This window comes from Dermochelys coriacea, chromosome 8 (assembly GCF_009764565.3).
Source record: "Dermochelys coriacea isolate rDerCor1 chromosome 8, rDerCor1.pri.v4, whole genome shotgun sequence".
In the NCBI taxonomy this organism is placed as follows: Eukaryota; Metazoa; Chordata; order Testudines; family Dermochelyidae; genus Dermochelys; species Dermochelys coriacea.
In genome coordinates this window covers 26194660-26211306 of record NC_050075.1, presented here as the reverse complement: position 1 = coordinate 26211306, position 16647 = coordinate 26194660, and positions in this window count along the sequence as shown.

The window sequence follows — 16647 nt, the reverse complement described above, 5'->3', positions numbered from 1 at the left end:
TACCTGCTGCTGTTCTTAGTGACAGTTAGATACAATATCAGGGGGCCTTACAAGTGAAAGATAGAGAAAATGTAGCATATCAATGAAAATCATAAATCAGAAGTGGGAATTGTTTTATATTTGGAGTTAAGATATAGCAGGGCCTTTTCCTGTAAGGCCACTCTTGTGAACCATCAATTCGTCAAGGTAGCAAAGCAACTGAACTTGACACTGGGAGACATATTAATGGCCTACAGCCTTACAGAGTTAAGCACTGCAACAGGGTATTAATCAGACTGAGTTACTGTAGTAGATCCACCCTTCTTCTTTATTTTAGTCGTAAGGCAAATCTTCTAGCATCCTTCGTATTTTAGCATCCTCCATGATTTTTACAGTACCACCACCTTGCATTTCTCTTCTGCTCCCAAATCAAACTGTGCTTCTTCAAAAGATGTCACACAGATTGCAGAGTTTCATTCACTACTGTATGACTCTACAATGGCATAATCCATTAAAAAGTAAAAGAAGCTTGTTCTTCTCTTTACAAAAAAGATATGTTTCTCTAGTCAGCTATGATTAGTTCTAATCTAGCTCTCCAGAGGAGAAGGACATGACATTAAGACATTGAGCTGCTCTATTCCAAAAGACTTATTCCTAATAGCATTGAGAAAAAAATTGATTCTTTTGATCTTGTATTTTAATCTTAAATTTTAATTTGCACCATAAAATTTTAATAACTGTCCTCTAGGTTTCAAAGAGAACAGCACTAAGTATTTCACACACACTGCATATTACACATGTAAAGCCAGATCCCTTTGTATCTGCAAGAGCTTTGAGGGCTGCTTATTAAATTAGTAATGACCATCAGTCAGTGATTGTCAACCCCTTTGAGCATACATTGTGTTCTGAGCCACAGATCAAAAATAAAGTTAGCATTGTCGACTTAGTGCTTTTATTTTCCCAAACATCATGACATTATCAAGTAATTACACATATAATTTCCAATGGTATTTTCCAATCATTTAATATTTTCCTAGCGGTTTACTTACCATGGTTAAGGAGATTAAACTGCAAAGCAGCTGCTTGTATCCCTCCATGATCTAAAAGGATGATAATGAATTTCATACAGTACAAAAGAAACGTGTGGAAGCCAGTGTTCTAAATTTTACCATACAGCCAATGGGCAACAAACCTTTTTATATACAATAAGCCCATGAGAAATGAAAGTTAGCTCACTTAAGAGGTAGTTATTATAACCTGAACATTGGTCTTGGCATTTTGAAAAGTGACCAAGGGCTCTATTTTCCAGATCAGAGAAGCAATTTTTCTTTGAGTAAAGAGAGACAAAATGGTACTTTAGCGGCCTTGGATTCTGGTTCATAACAGTCAATAGCTTTTGAGCAATGTGCTTTGGACTAAAGCACTTTTACTCCATGTGGGAAGGAAACAAGACAGGCCTCGGCAAAGAGTGGTCTCAGTATATACAGTTGATGGCATACTCTGGAATAGCATCTGACTTTTTTTACTTTCCCTTGGTGGGAAATTTTATTCCTGCTGACAACAGAATTACACCAAACAGTAGGGACTGTTTAAAAAGTTGAACTCCATTTCATTGTACAATATAGGTGGCGTGTCTACAGAACTGAGTTTAAAAAGATAGGGAAGGTTCCTAATGTTTGCAAAATGTACTACTGTAAAAAGTGAAGGCAAAATGGAGTTTTCTCAGGCAATAAACGTTTCTATCATTTCCTATTCCCTTTTATATTAAAGTTACTATTCATTTCGAACTTACCTTATATTTTGCAGACAATAAAAAGAGAAATAAAACTTCTTTTCTGAAAATTGTTCTATCCTACAACTTTATTTTTAACCAAATTTGTCTACCTAATAGGAAAGTGTGATGACCCTGTGCTTTCAGAGACAGTTTGTGATTGAGCCAAATGCAGATAAATAAGGATTGTGGCTATTTTCACAAGCAACAATACTAGAGCTATTCTGGTTTCTCCTCATTTTCATAATGCTCCCAAACTTGCTGGATTCTGGAGTAGTGGCCCGAAATACTTAACAAGTGAGCAGCTCAGGTGACATTATCTACATAAAGAGTCAGAAATTAGGCTAGAGGAAGGTGAAATGTAGATGGGCTGGGGAAGTGTAATCTGCAAGTCCAACATGAGATTAATGCACCATGAAGCAGTGCAGCTACCCTGAAACTGCTACTCCAGCCCATGGACTGAAAGAGCACTAATACCTCCAGGCTACTTCTGCAATGTACTGGGACCAGTCAATATGTTTAGACAGTTCCTATAGGCCCTCACTGCGCCTGACCCTATTTACACTCTTATATTTGCTGACATCACAGGTTTCAGAGTAGCAGCCGTGTTAGTCTGTATTCGCAAAAAGAAAAGGAGTACTTGTGGCACCTTAGAGACTAACAAATTTATTAGAGCATAAGCTTTCGTGAGCTACAGCTCACTTCATCGGATGCATTTGGTGGAAAAAGCAGAGGAGAGATTTATATACACACACACAGAGAGCATGAAACAATGGGTTTATCATACACACTGTAAGGAGAGTGATCACTTAAGATAAGCCATCACCAGCAGCAGGGGGGGGAAAGGAGGAAAACCTTTCATGGTGACAAGCAAGGTAGGAAAGGAGTACTTGTGGCACCTTAGAGACTAACAAATTTATTAGAGCATAAGCTTTCGTGAGCTACAGCTCACTTCATCGGATGCATTTGGTGGAAAAAACAGAGGAGAGATTTATATACACACACACAGAGAACATGAAACAAATCAGCGGCACTGCGATGGGTACCCGCATGGCCCCACAGTATGCCAACATTTTTATGGCTGACTTAGAACAACGCTTCCTCAGCTCTCGTTCCCTAATGCCCCTACTCTGCTTGCGCTACATTGATGACATCTTCATCATCTGGACCCATGGAAAAGAAGCTCTTGAGGAATTCCACCATGATTTCAACAATTTCCATCCCACCATCAACCTCAGCCTGGACCAGTCCACACAAGAGATCCACTTCCTGGACACTACGGTGCTAATAAGCGATGGTCACATAAACACCACCCTATATCGGAAACCTACTGACCGCTATTCCTACCTACATGCCTCTAGCTTTCATCCAGATCATACCACTCGATCCATTGTCTACAGCCAAGCGCTACGATATAACCGCATTTGCTCCAACCCCTCAGACAGAGACAAACACCTACAAGATCTCTATCATGCATTCCTACAACTACAGTACCCACCTGCTGAAGTGAAGAAACAGATTGACAGAGCCAGAAGAGTACCCAGAAGTCACCTACTACAGGACAGGCCCAACAAAGAAAACAACAGAACGCCACTAGCCATCACCTTCAGCCCCCAACTAAAACCCCTCCAACGCATCATCAAGGATCTACAACCTATCCTGAAGGACGAGCCATCGCTCTCTCAGATCTTGGGAGACAGACCAGTCCTTGCTTACAGACAGCCCCCCAATCTGAAGCAAATACTCACCAGCAACCACACACCACACAACAGAACCACTAACCCAGGAACCTATCCTTGCAACAAAGCCCGTTGCCAACTCTGTCCACATATCTATTCAGGGGATACCATCATAGGGCCTAATCACATCAGCCACACTATCAGAGGCTCGTTCACCTGCGCATCTACCAATGTGATATATGCCATCATGTGCCAGCAATGCCCCTCTGCCATGTACATTGGCCAAACTGGACAGTCTCTACGTAAAAGAATGAATGGACACAAATCAGACGTCAAGAATTATAACATTCAAAAACCAGTTGGAGAACACTTCAATCTCTCTGGTCACTCGATCACAGACCTAAGAGTGGCTATACTTCAACAAAAAAGCTTCAAAAACAGACTCCAACGAGAGACTGCTGAATTGGAATTAATTTGCAAACTGGATACAATTAACTTAGGCTTGAATAGAGACTGGGAATGGATGAGTCATTACACAAAGTAAAACTATTTCCCCATGGTATTTCTCCCTCCCACCCCACCCCCCACTGTTCCTCTGATATTCTTGTTAACTGCTGGAATTAGCCTACCTGCTTGTCACCATGAAAGGTTTTCCTCCTTCCCCCCCCTGCTGTTGGTGATGGCTTATCTTAAGTGATCACTCTCCTTACAGTGTGTATGATAAACCCATTGTTTCATGTTCTCTGTGTGTGTGTATATAAATCTCTCCTCTGTTTTTTCCACCAAATGCATCCGATGAAGTGAGCTGTAGCTCACGAAAGCTTATGCTCTAATAAATTTGTTAGTCTCTAAGGTGCCACAAGTACTCCTTTTCTATTTGCTGACATGGAGACCATAGTATAGAACCCTCTTCCTTGACACTGAGATGGCACTTGCTCTATTGTCCCTCACAGGAGGAGGGTGCCTGCCTCCTGGAGAATAATCACTTTGAGAGAGTGGTCCCTGAAGGAGACTGGGAATGAGATATGTGTGAAGGGAGAGAGATGGAATCTACTCCAGTCTACCCTATGGAGAACCCTTGATGGATAATTTCTCAGACCCAACTGTCTATTGTAATGGAGTCCCAATTCTGAGTGAAAAGTACAAGGTGTCCTCCAAAAATAATGGAGGTAGAGGTGGGTGGGCAGATCTTGACCATGACATCAAAAGTAGCCCTTAGCAGGGGGCTGGGAATAAGCAGAGGTTGTGGCAGTAAAGATGGCTGAAAATTGAGGTCTCTGAATCCTCTGTTGTTTACATGGGGGCTTGGCTAGGTGTTGATGGTGGAAAACCTGTAGAGGGGGCAGCCTTGGTTTATACGTCTCTCTGCTGCTTCCTCCTCAGGGGTGAGGTGTAAATCCCCAAGGAGCACATAGTCAACTTGTCTTTCAATGAGTGAAGGGACTCATCCATTTTCTTACTGAACGAATGCATGGTGTGTTCTGGATCTCCCTGGAGAGCTCAAAGGAGTGAAGCCAAGATTCCAGCCTCATGAGTATGCCAGCAGCTAAGCCTCTGGATGCAGTGTCAGCTGCATCTACAGCAGCTTGCAGGGAAGTCTTAGTTACTAATTTGCCCTCCTCTAAGGGGAGACTGAAACTGGGCCCTGTCAGGGGGAATCAGCCAGCCTGGAATAACTGTTAAGTCATATTTTGCTAGCAAGGCCTGATACGGAATTGTAGACTTTAGAAAAAAAGACCTTTCTCCCTAAAAGGCCCAACCTTTTGAGCCCTTGTCAGCCAGGATGGTCAGGAGTGCTGAGAACTTGCTTTTTCCACTGCCGCATGTTCCACCATGGAGATGGGCACTCAGTGGGAGAAGAAAAAGTCAAACTCTTTGGCAGGGATGAAATAGCATCGCTTTGCCCTTTCAGGTATGAAGACACATGAGTCTGAAGTGTGCCAGACCTCTCTGGTTAGCTCCATGATTGCCTTTTAAACTGGGAACTCCACCTTTCTTGGATTTGTAGGCTACAGAATATCCATGAGCCAATGTTGGTTGTCCTGGACCTCCTTCAAAGTTACCTGGAGGTCATTGGCTATCCCCTGTATTGCCTATAGTCATCCAGTAGAGATGGTGAGGATGGAGTGACAGCTTCATCTGGAGATGAGGATGAGACTGCCATCAGTACCTGCAGATCCAGGACTATGTCCTCCTCCTCATACTCCATTGGATCTGGTGTGTGCCAAGTAGGAGAATTGTGGTATGTCTTATGAACTGATCGGGGACCTCATCCAGAGGGGTTCCCACTGTCTCAATAAGGCCAAAAGGAGAGACCAACTGGATATGAGGAACCCCACAGCACCAGTTACCAGTGGTGAGAAGTCATATCTTGGGAGAATGGCGCTCAACTCTCCCTGACTGTTTATCAGGGCTCAGCTCTTCATGAGGAAATGACAAACCATCTGGAGCATCTGATGCACCTGAGTCTGATGACTCCTCTGTCTCCATTGGTAGGGCCTATGCTACCAGAGAACGGATGCTCCTGCCTGAGAGTGGGACAGAGGAGGTCTCCAGTGACACCAATGCAGTTTCATCCTCCATGAAGCAATGTTTCTCAGAAGGACTGGGCCACAGAGTAGAGGAGACTGTGGGTAAGGGAGGAAAATATCCTCTGGTGTAGTGTAAGAGTCCATATTACCCAGCATTCGAGGCATTCTGACAGACAGGGCTGACAGTTCTGACATGACCTAGGAAGTTGTAGCCAGGCAGTTCTTTGGAGGACGGGATGGTGTCAAAGAAGAATCATGTCCAAAACTCCCAGGTGAGGCTGGTTAGTGTCAGTCTTTGTGTTTTGGAGCTGGAGCCACCAATGATACCAACGGATTCCCCTTTTTGCATGTTTTACTCTCCAGATTGGGGTCTTTTGCAGTTCTAGATCCATCATATCCGTATGCAAAGGCTCATCTGGCCTGGACAAGCTCGGGGACGTTCTTTTCTTTTATGGGCAGATCTGGATGGGGATCTGTCTTTGCAACCATGAGAGTGCCCCTTATTCTTATGGGAAATCCAGCAAGAAGAGTCATTGGGCTTAGCAGCTGTAGACTCTGCTCCTAAACTCATGCTCAGAGGGGCACTGCTCTTCTGATGGGACCAATGTACAAGGGGATCTCCCTGACCCAGATCAGAGGAAGGCTTCATAGCTTTCTTCATAAGGCATTTTCATAATCTAAGCTTACAAACTCCATGAGTTTGTGGTGGAAAACAGCAATTGATGCTGCACTTTTCAGGAATATGCCTCTCTCCTAGACAGTAGAGACAGTGTTGGTTTTCGTCACTCACTGAGAAGGAGCGAGGGCAGGAGGCACAGTCCCAAGCTGCTGGGAGGAAATCTCCAGTAAGAGGGAGGGAAACTATCTATACTAAAAACTCTAACCATGCTAATATGAACTATAATCTACTTACAAATTTATTTACAGAGTAATAATAGTAAAAGCTGTAGAAATCTGTGGACAAAGGGATTCCAACTCAGGCCATGTGGTGGTACGAAGAAATTGGAGAGGCGTTGACGTTCATTTCTCTTATGCCCTTGGTCTGGAGCACATAGTGAGCTACTGAGCATGTGCGAGCCAACAGATGCTTATGTTAGAATTTCTGCTCTGGCCCACCTGAGGACTCATTTGTGGAATATTCATAGGGACCAGCACTCAAAGAAGAATCTTGACATTTGGCACAGTTGCACATTATAGGCCGTTAAATATGGGGGCGGACGAATCCAAATGTAATATTCAACCGTTCCACCAGCGGTCACCAAAAGGTCATCAATCTTTATTATTGACCATTATCTGTCCAAGTACTCCTACACACGTGTTAGAGGTAACAATGTACACAAATTAGACTAATTGCTTCTGTAAACTGGTGTGGCTGATATCACTTCATTCCACTTGATCCATGTTTTGAAAACAAATAAGGAGAACTGCCAGGAGGCTGAAAAGCTACATAGATATGAATAAGGGATTAATGATTGAAAAAAGAGCCTCCTTGTATTTATTAATTAATATAAGAAAGCTAAATAACATTGCAATATTTAGAAGTCAGAGCTCAGAGAGGATGACTTAGGCACCCACACTGACAGCATTATCCACCTCAAGAGAGGACCACTATCAGCTACTGATAAATAACAATTCAAAGAGAGAAATATTAAGAGTTATAGGTAAGGGAGAGATGTTTTCAGATGAGATATCATTTGAAACAGCAATCAATTAAAGGAATGGAGAAAGGTGGCCAATACAGCAGGAGTTGCAAAGGAGAAGGCCCTTGCACCATTAGTGGCAAGGCTGTTCAAACGTACAGGGCAAAGGCTAGTTCTAGTTACAAGGAGGTAGCTCAGGATAGAGGGTAGTTGCTGAAATCCACTTGAGATTGTATGATGGATATCACAGCTTCTTCCCTATCCGTCCCCTTAATCCAGTTTACATATGTTCTTGTTCTATTCACAAGGGCTGCATGTGGATAAAACACACGGTTGCAGAGAGATGCCCAGCATCAAAGCTTGTCACAAATCTCTTTTCTCACTTATGAACATGTTTGATTTTATTCTGATAAAAACCTCTGACTTCTGAGTGCTCTCTGTGTTCCTTTGTATGGACAAGTACATCATGCACAAGACAGCTGTCGCTGTTTTTCAATTTTAATTAAATTGTATTTAGTACTATACTGGAGAACATTCAGAATAATCACAGGTGAATAACTTTATCAGTTCCAACTACCAGGAAAATAGTTTTTCTTGTTAATCGGCCTCAAATAGATTTGGGGAATGGAATTTTGCATTTTTAGAGTAAACCACTGCATTTTTTCCCCAAAGGTATTCACACGGAGAGCATTTTAATTTTCCACACTATAGCTATGTTGACCTTTGAGACCTTGCAAAGTAAAGTATTTATGATGCTGGGCTTTTTTATGGTATTGTTTCAATATTTTTTGTAACATTTGTATTTCTTCCTGATGTTTTTGGCATTAAAAATCACTCAAGCTGTGCTGAAATATAATGATATTCACTGAACCATAGTATGGAAGGATAATTCAGTTCAGGGAGGTTATTCTAGCTCATCATGTACACAAAAGCTTCAAAGAAAATGCAGGGGATTCTCAGTTCTTGACATGTGCACAATTCAGTCTCTCTCCTTTTTCTGAATAACTTGACCTAGAGAAGATTCACTTACATATAGAAATACACAGCTTTGTCTGCAGAGCAAGCCAGACAGAACAAAGATCCAAGATGGTCTGATAAAAATGACTTATATTGTCTTCCTAGACACCCAATTTCTTTTAATTGTGATTACAGTAATCCCAGGTCTAAAAGAATCACCATTTCTATCTACTTAGAACAGTGCCAATTATCTAGTAAGAGTGCCCATCATTTCCAAAGATGCTATAACCAAAGTTACAATAGATCAATGCTCTAATTTTCCTCTGCACTGTGTTTTGCTTTACATTTATTTCTATCTTCTCTCTCCTCTACTACTATGACTTCTCTTCTCTCTTTCTCTACCTTCTTGACTTCCCCTCTTTTTCCTCCTCCTCTTCCTTGCTGCTTTTAGTTGCACCTGTGGGAAAGCCACAAGAGAAGTGAGATTTGCACTTCATCCTGAATTCAGTGAGGTTTGTGGCCATTTTTTCCCCCTCCAGGAAGGACTCCCAAAACTATAACCCTGTTGCCAAGAAAATCCTGCCACTTGCTGTTATAAACTTTATCATTGCAGATGATAGCTTTGTAGTTCCTGAGGAGGTGGGTCAAGAAGCTATATGTGTTCTGTGATATATGCTGATCAATTCTATAGAGGTCCATGAAGTTTAAGACTGAAACCTTCAATCTGACTCAGTATTCTGAGGGTCATGGTGAGCTAGTGCTGCAAGTGGATACCAGGTTGATGAGCATTCAGCAGCTGATGTTGCTGAGGAGTCAATCGGCTGCATTTTGCACTAACACAAGCTTTCTTAACATCAGTGTTCACAGGAGTAGTGAGCTGCAATAGTCCAGCTTGGAGGTCACAAAGGCAGGGAGTTAAATTTTGCAAATCTCTATTGTTGGCTGAACCAAATTACTGCAACTGAAGACCCTCAAATTCTAGAATATTTGAAAGCAGATCCAGGTCCAAATTTAGCAGCTTGAGCTCTTCTCTACTCTACACTATCACTACGTCTCTGAAAGTCAGACATCCATAAAAATCAAGTCTGAAGGTTATGTTAATACTAGCTTTCCATTCTCCTACCAATCTCTGAAACAAGACTAGACAAACGCAGAGCCCTTTCTGTCTTGGCACCATCTTCTATGCATTCAAGCTATGAATTATAATGGTGTGCTGTATTATACTGACCTTTTCAATACACTACATGTTGATTGGTTAGCTATTTCACATCAGCCCTGATTATTCTCTATACAATGCCATGAAATGAAGTGCAATTTCTGGCTAGTCAAAACACAGAATATCTAGAAAGTTAAGATAATGCAAAATGGTGAATCATTTCAAATATTACAACGTGTATAGATTGAAACATTTATAGTTCTGGCTAAAAATACGAGAATATTACAAGAAATAAAGAAGAGGGAAACTTAATTCTGTCCCTAACACAACTGGATATAAATCATAAGCTCTGCATTCTGTCTAAGACATCACACCATAAAATATCAATGTCCACTAATGAACCAAGTTTTAGATAAGGAGTCACCCATGCACCTTTATATAGGGCACCATACATGATTAGAGCTCAGAAACAACAGCAAAGTAAATATTTAAGAGGTCATTCATTGCATTTTGTTATGTTAATGACATCTGATTTCTGAAATATGTATTAATATGCAAGGAGAAAATGACTCATCGGTTTCCTGGTAGTTGTTTGGAAGATTCACAGATTACAGAAAAACACACAGATGGATAAAGTGATGTACCAGATGAAGCAATACAGACACCAAGACATTAAGGACAAAGCTGGTCAAACAATGGAACCAAATTTTCATAAACATTTGTTAAATTTTCATCCAGTTTTTTTTTTCATCTAAATTCAAAATTTCAATGAAAAATGTCAACACAATTTTGAATTTGACTTGACTTTGGCTAAGGTCTGTCTACACAGCAAAAAACCCCTACATCAGCGAGTCTCAGAGCTCGGGTCTACAGATTTGGGCTCGTGCTACAGTGCTAAAAACAGCTATGTAGATGTTTTTAGATGTTCAGGCTAGAGCTCAGGCTCTGAAACCCAGCCCCTTCCTCCAGCCTCAGAGCCCAAGCCCGAATGGCTACACAGCTATTTTTAGCGCTGTAGTGCAAGCCCAAGTCTGTAGATCTGGGTCTCAGACTCACTGGAAGTGGGGGATGGTTTGCACTCTAAATCTAGGCTTTGACTCAGGTTTGAGCCCAAGCTCCCCTTCCATCCACACATAAATCAGTCTGCTTCTGATCAGCAAGCACTCAGGATCCAAGTGCTAGAATCCTGCTAGGGGAGTGTGCCAGACCCCGAGTCTCATTGATTCTCGGGTCCAAGCCCTGTCATGCTGTATTGTGGACGCAGCTCAAGCCACAAATGCGAGTCAGAAGACCTACGTAGTGCAGTATGGCATTAGCATGGCTAAGACACCCAGATCCAACAACTGTAAACCCAGGTTTACAATGCAGTATGTTCAAGAATGGGCTTAGAAACAAGGAGTCCAAACAATGCGGTAAAGACATATCGTTAGAGAAATGTATCTGTTTTTTCAGTTACCCTTTTGAAATCATACTTACTTTACTGGTGTTGGTCAGCAAATCAGTTTGAGATCTTTAGATGAAAGGCTCAAAAAATGAAAAGAATTATTGTTTTGATTTTGGCTTTGCAATAATTATGAGGCATCTGCAACAAATTACATTGTTAAAAATGTAAAGAAAAACATTAACTGGGGCGGGACTGGAACTATGAAATAAGGTATCCATTTAGACCCAATTTGAAGGCCTTTCATATGTAGATGTCCCACTAAATTTTCATGCATTCAGGACTGGACAATTTTGTATTTGATTACGGTATTTCTCACATTTCTAGCAAAGATGGTTCTGTTGTGGTGTGTTTGACGTAGCTGAAGAACGGCTCATGAAAGATTTACTTATATTAGCAACAGCAGTTATGATTACTCTCACACTGGGGCTGGAAAGAACTTTTTTCAAAATAGATTAACATCTGTAGAAGTGGATGTTATTAAAGAGCAATACTTATCCACAGTTACCACACCAGGGTATCTGAAAGTTCACAGTTCTTCTCTAAGAGAAATATGGTAGCTCCAGTACTGCTGCGCTCTGTAGCCAACACTCATGTTTTTATTGCAAGACTCGTGATATCTGGCATTTTTCTTGCAACCTCAATTCCATGGTTCGAGAGATTATGTCAGCATCTCAGCTTTAGTTGCAGACAACAGTTGGAAAATGTGAACAGGAAAGGTTCAAAAACTAGAAAGCAAATAAAGAGAAACAAAAATGCATTATCTAAAATCTCAGGATTTTAAGCCAATTTAATTGTATTTTGGGGGCCATGAATCCTGAACATTTGGTGTTGAAATATTGAGGATGGTACTATAACAGTTGATAAATACTGAGTTTTTAATGGTGACCCCTGTAGGGAACAAATTTTAAGTGTTCCTCAACATGCTGTATTTTGTATATGATTGTACAGCATAGTGACAACAATTACTTGAGCAAACTGAGATTTAAAGGGGCAGGCTGAATTTGAACAGTGATCTTGAGTTCCCACCCATCTTTGTGTAACATGTCTTGGGTCTCTGTCTCTTTTGAAGACCATCCCCATCTTGTTGACTTTTCTGGATAACTCTAGCTACCTCAACGAGTACAGAAAGTCCCTCCTGGGAAATCATGAACTAGGCAGGAAGTTCCTCCTCTCTGTGTGTAATAATAAACACATTCCTGTTCTAACTCTGAAATGGACATGTCTCTGTTTCTTTGACAACACAGAACCTTTAGGCTTCACAAGGACAATCCTTTTCTTCCACACCATAATCTGAAATGTAACTTTAGAGAATTCACTGAAAGAGGAACAGTTCAAGTAGAATCTTGTGTTTGATTTTGGGGTTTTTTCTTATTGGGATATAGTTAGCTTGTTTTTGAAATGTGAAAAATGGTACTTATGTGGAGGAATAAGCTCACAGGTCACATGAACTATTTTCATAATTCATTTATAAGATTTCCTTTGTCACGGTTATTGATCCATTTGTTATGAGTATGATTACACCATGATATGAAGCTCCATCTCACCAGAAATTTGTGCTATTATTTTTAGACTGAAATCTCATGGGCCACTTCGAATGTTTTCAAATCAGACCAAAGTCTGACATTGCACCAGTTAAAATTAGCGAATCTGTTGCATTTCTCATGAAGACAAAACGTGCACAACCTGGGTATTTTGTAGGCTTAGAGTAAAATTTTCAAAAGGGCCTTAATGATTTAGAAGACTACATCCCAGTTTCAGGTAATTTAGGTGTTTAGAAGCCTAAATGTCATTGATTTTCCCTGTGACAGACTCCTATGGCGTCTATGTTGCTTTTGAAACTGGGACTTAAACTCTTTTTTGGGGGGGTCTAAATCTAAGACTGTATTTGGTAGCCCCCATGAAATTATCTCTTTCACCCAGTGCATAGCTGTCTTGCATATCTGTGTTTAAAACCAACATCAAAACTGGCAGCCTTACTAACATTTGCTTCAGAGAGACCAAGGATTAAATGGAGTTGGAGGCTGAACTCTCCTCTCATTTGCAGGGATAGTCCCCCCTTAGAATCTGTTGGCGCCTTGGCAGAATAGGGAAGCTTGAACCATTGCTGCTCATGCTACACTTTTTCTGTGGATAAAAAGATGGCTTTGATTTTAACAGGCACCTTTTATGAATGCTCAGCTTGCTTAAAAATAAAAGTTCTATGCAACAATATTATAAAGCAACTTTTAAACCCAAAGTCTTATACTGCCTAAATGTCTTTTGTGTTTCTCAGGCTAAAATGTATCATGAAAGCAGGTTTTCAAACTCTAATAGAGCGTATGTTGTCCGGTTTCTGCTCATTTACTTTGGAACGCCGTCAGCTATGGAGTCACTGCTTCATGGGAATACTTGAAGAAGAACCCATATTGAAAGTTTTGTGATGATTGTTTTACTTTAGATTCATAAAGGGACTGAACAGCTGCAAACTTTATGAGATCTAATCTAAATACCTGCTCCTTGTATTTCTGTGCTGGGAGATATTTATATTATCTATTCTGCTCTATACTAACCATCAGGCTGAATGCTCCCTGGAGCTCTGCTGACTCAAAATAATGACTTGTAGGGGAGCTCTAATGACAGAACAAGGGGCAATTATAGACACAGCATGAGGCTTGGAATAACTGTGTGATGTATTTTGTGCAGTTGATTGACCTCATGTTCAAGTTCATTTGTGCTTCACTATTGTAGATATGGCCTATGCCTCAGGGTATATGGCTTGTTAATTTCAATATAAGAAGACAGAACAGATTAGATCAAATCAGATTGCTCAGAGAAAAACAAAGCTGCAACTATGAAAGCAGGATAAGTGATAGCAAGATGTGGGGGCTCTGAAAGAAAAATAATCCTTTGACTGGCTTCAGAGGACAGAATGGGAAGTTATAAGGATCCAGTTATTCATTATTCTTTTTTCTTTCGATAATCAGAAAGGCTGCTCTCAGGAACTTTTAAAAGTCAATATAAGCTTACTTTAAAAAGGGGGAAGTTTCTGTGAGAATCAGTCCTTGGACTCTAACATTTCAGAGCAAAACCATCTGACAGTCCCTCTCTCAGGCTAGGGTTGCCAGCAGTTCCATATAATAAAGCCTGTCTCTTATTTAAATATAAAATTTCCTGTCCAATACTAGATCAGTACAAGTGAGCTTTTATCCACTATTTCAGAGCTGCCAGGCCCAGAGAGGTCCTGAATGGCACTCCGGCACCTGAAATGCAGCAAGGAACTGTGCTCCAGCACTTCACTTTGCAAATTGTCACTGTTTGCCAACTTGATCTGGGTGTATGCATGGGATTGCAACGCCACTCAAATTTGGCCTGGCCACCCCTCTACCTGGCATGCAGCACCCAGAGCTGGAGAACTCCTAGGTTGAAGAGGCGGGATTTGCCCCCAGAGGCTCAAGTCAAGCCTGGGGACAGCTGACATCTGTTCCTTATTTTTGAAATATACTGTGTTGGCAGTTCTCCTCTCTCCTGATCTTGTCATTCTGAAATACATCCCTGCTGTGATATAATTCACTGGCTGACATAGAGGACAGCTTTTCAGATGGGCTGTTTATAATCCTGACTCCAAATATTTTTGCTTTAAAAAAGGACAGAAAACTGTTGGTATACCCCCAACCCCATCAATATTAGTCAAATCAACATAAATTCTCCTATGTGACTATGAATAAAATTACAGAGCCAGTCTAATCATATAATGATATTGCACACTTATAATGATATAGCTTGGAAAACACTATTCAACAGCTGACACATGTGTTTCCCAGAAATGTACCTTTGATTCTGAATTGGTTGAATAGGGTCAAAACCAGCACTTGTGTTGGTGAGGACTATTTATGAGCAGTATCATCCATCCACCTTCAGCAATCATTGTCAACATGGATACTACTTGCAGGTATAAATCCTGGAAAAGCAATAAGAACAATCCAGTTACAAGTCAGTGCACCAAGGTGGAAATTCAAGCTTGATCATGCAAATACATACATACATCCATAACTTTATTATATGAGAAGTGCCACTGTTGCAGGGTCATGTGTGATTGTGCATTTGTAGAATCAAGCCTAAAATTGGCTTAATATTCAAGTTCTAATGACCACATTTTCAATAATATGCTTCCATGTTTTGATACATTTCCATTTGTGTACATTAATATTGAGATTTTGTTTACAAATTTGGTATTACTTGCACATAATCACGGTCAGCTAGGTACTTAGCTGGCCAAGTGTGCTTTCAAATATCCAGTTTGCACAGAGTCATGGTATTTGCTACACAAATTGGGCATGCACAACTGCATGCACACAAATGGGTGCACATATTTTTGAACAGCTCTCGCTAAATGGAGACTCTCAGGGTAAATGTGGCCTAAAAAGTAGATACTGGAAAAATAAACCCTTATAAAGCTAAATCCAGTAGATATATTTCCATGAAATTAATTTTAAAAAGCCAATGGAATTTTTACAACATACACATTTTTTTCTGCAGCAACAATGCAGTGCATCCAATCAGAAATTGACTAGAAGCAAAATTGAAACTGACTACTTTATTTTCATGGTCCAAAACCAAACAACAGCATGGGTATTGGAAAGTAAATTAGATTTTTAATGATCTATTTAAAGAGCTCAAGTATTAAAAGTATCGGAGGAAAGAAAATAGTTGGGGATTTTAACAAATAAATGTTAAGCTAATAATATATATATAAAGTTAAAAGTTTGAAATGCTATTAGAATAGGAGTACTTGTGGCACCTTAGAGACTAACAAATTTATTAGAGCATAAGCTTTCGTGGGCTACAGCCCACTTCATCGGATGCATAGAATGGAACATATATGTATACACAGATAAGCTGGAAGTTACCATACAAACTGTGAGAGGCTAATTAGTTAAGATGAGCTATTATCAGCAGGAGAAAAAAACTTTTGTAGTGATAATCAAGATGGCCCATTTAGACAGTTGACAAGAAGGTATGAGGGTACTTAACTTAAAGAAATAGCTCATAGGACCTAATCACATTAGCCACACCACCAGGGGCTCGTTCACCTGCACATATACCAATGTGATATATGTCATCATGTGCCAGCAATGCCCCTCTGCCATGTACATTGGCCAAACCTGACAGTCTCTATGCAAAAGAATAATTGGACACAAATCTGACATCAGGAATCATAACATTCAAAAACTGGTAGGAGAACATTTCAACCTCTCTGGCCTCTCAATAAAAGATTTAAGGGTGGCAATTTTGCAACAGAAAAGCTTCAGAAACAGACTCCAATGAGAAACTCCTGAGCTTGAATTAATATGCAAACTAGATACCATTAACTTGGTTTTGAATAGAGACTGGGAGTGGCTGGGTCATTATACATATTGAATCTATTTTCTTAAGTATCCTCACACCTTCTTGTCAACTATCTAAATGGGCCATCTTGTTTATTACTACAAAAGTTTTTTTCTCCTGCTGATA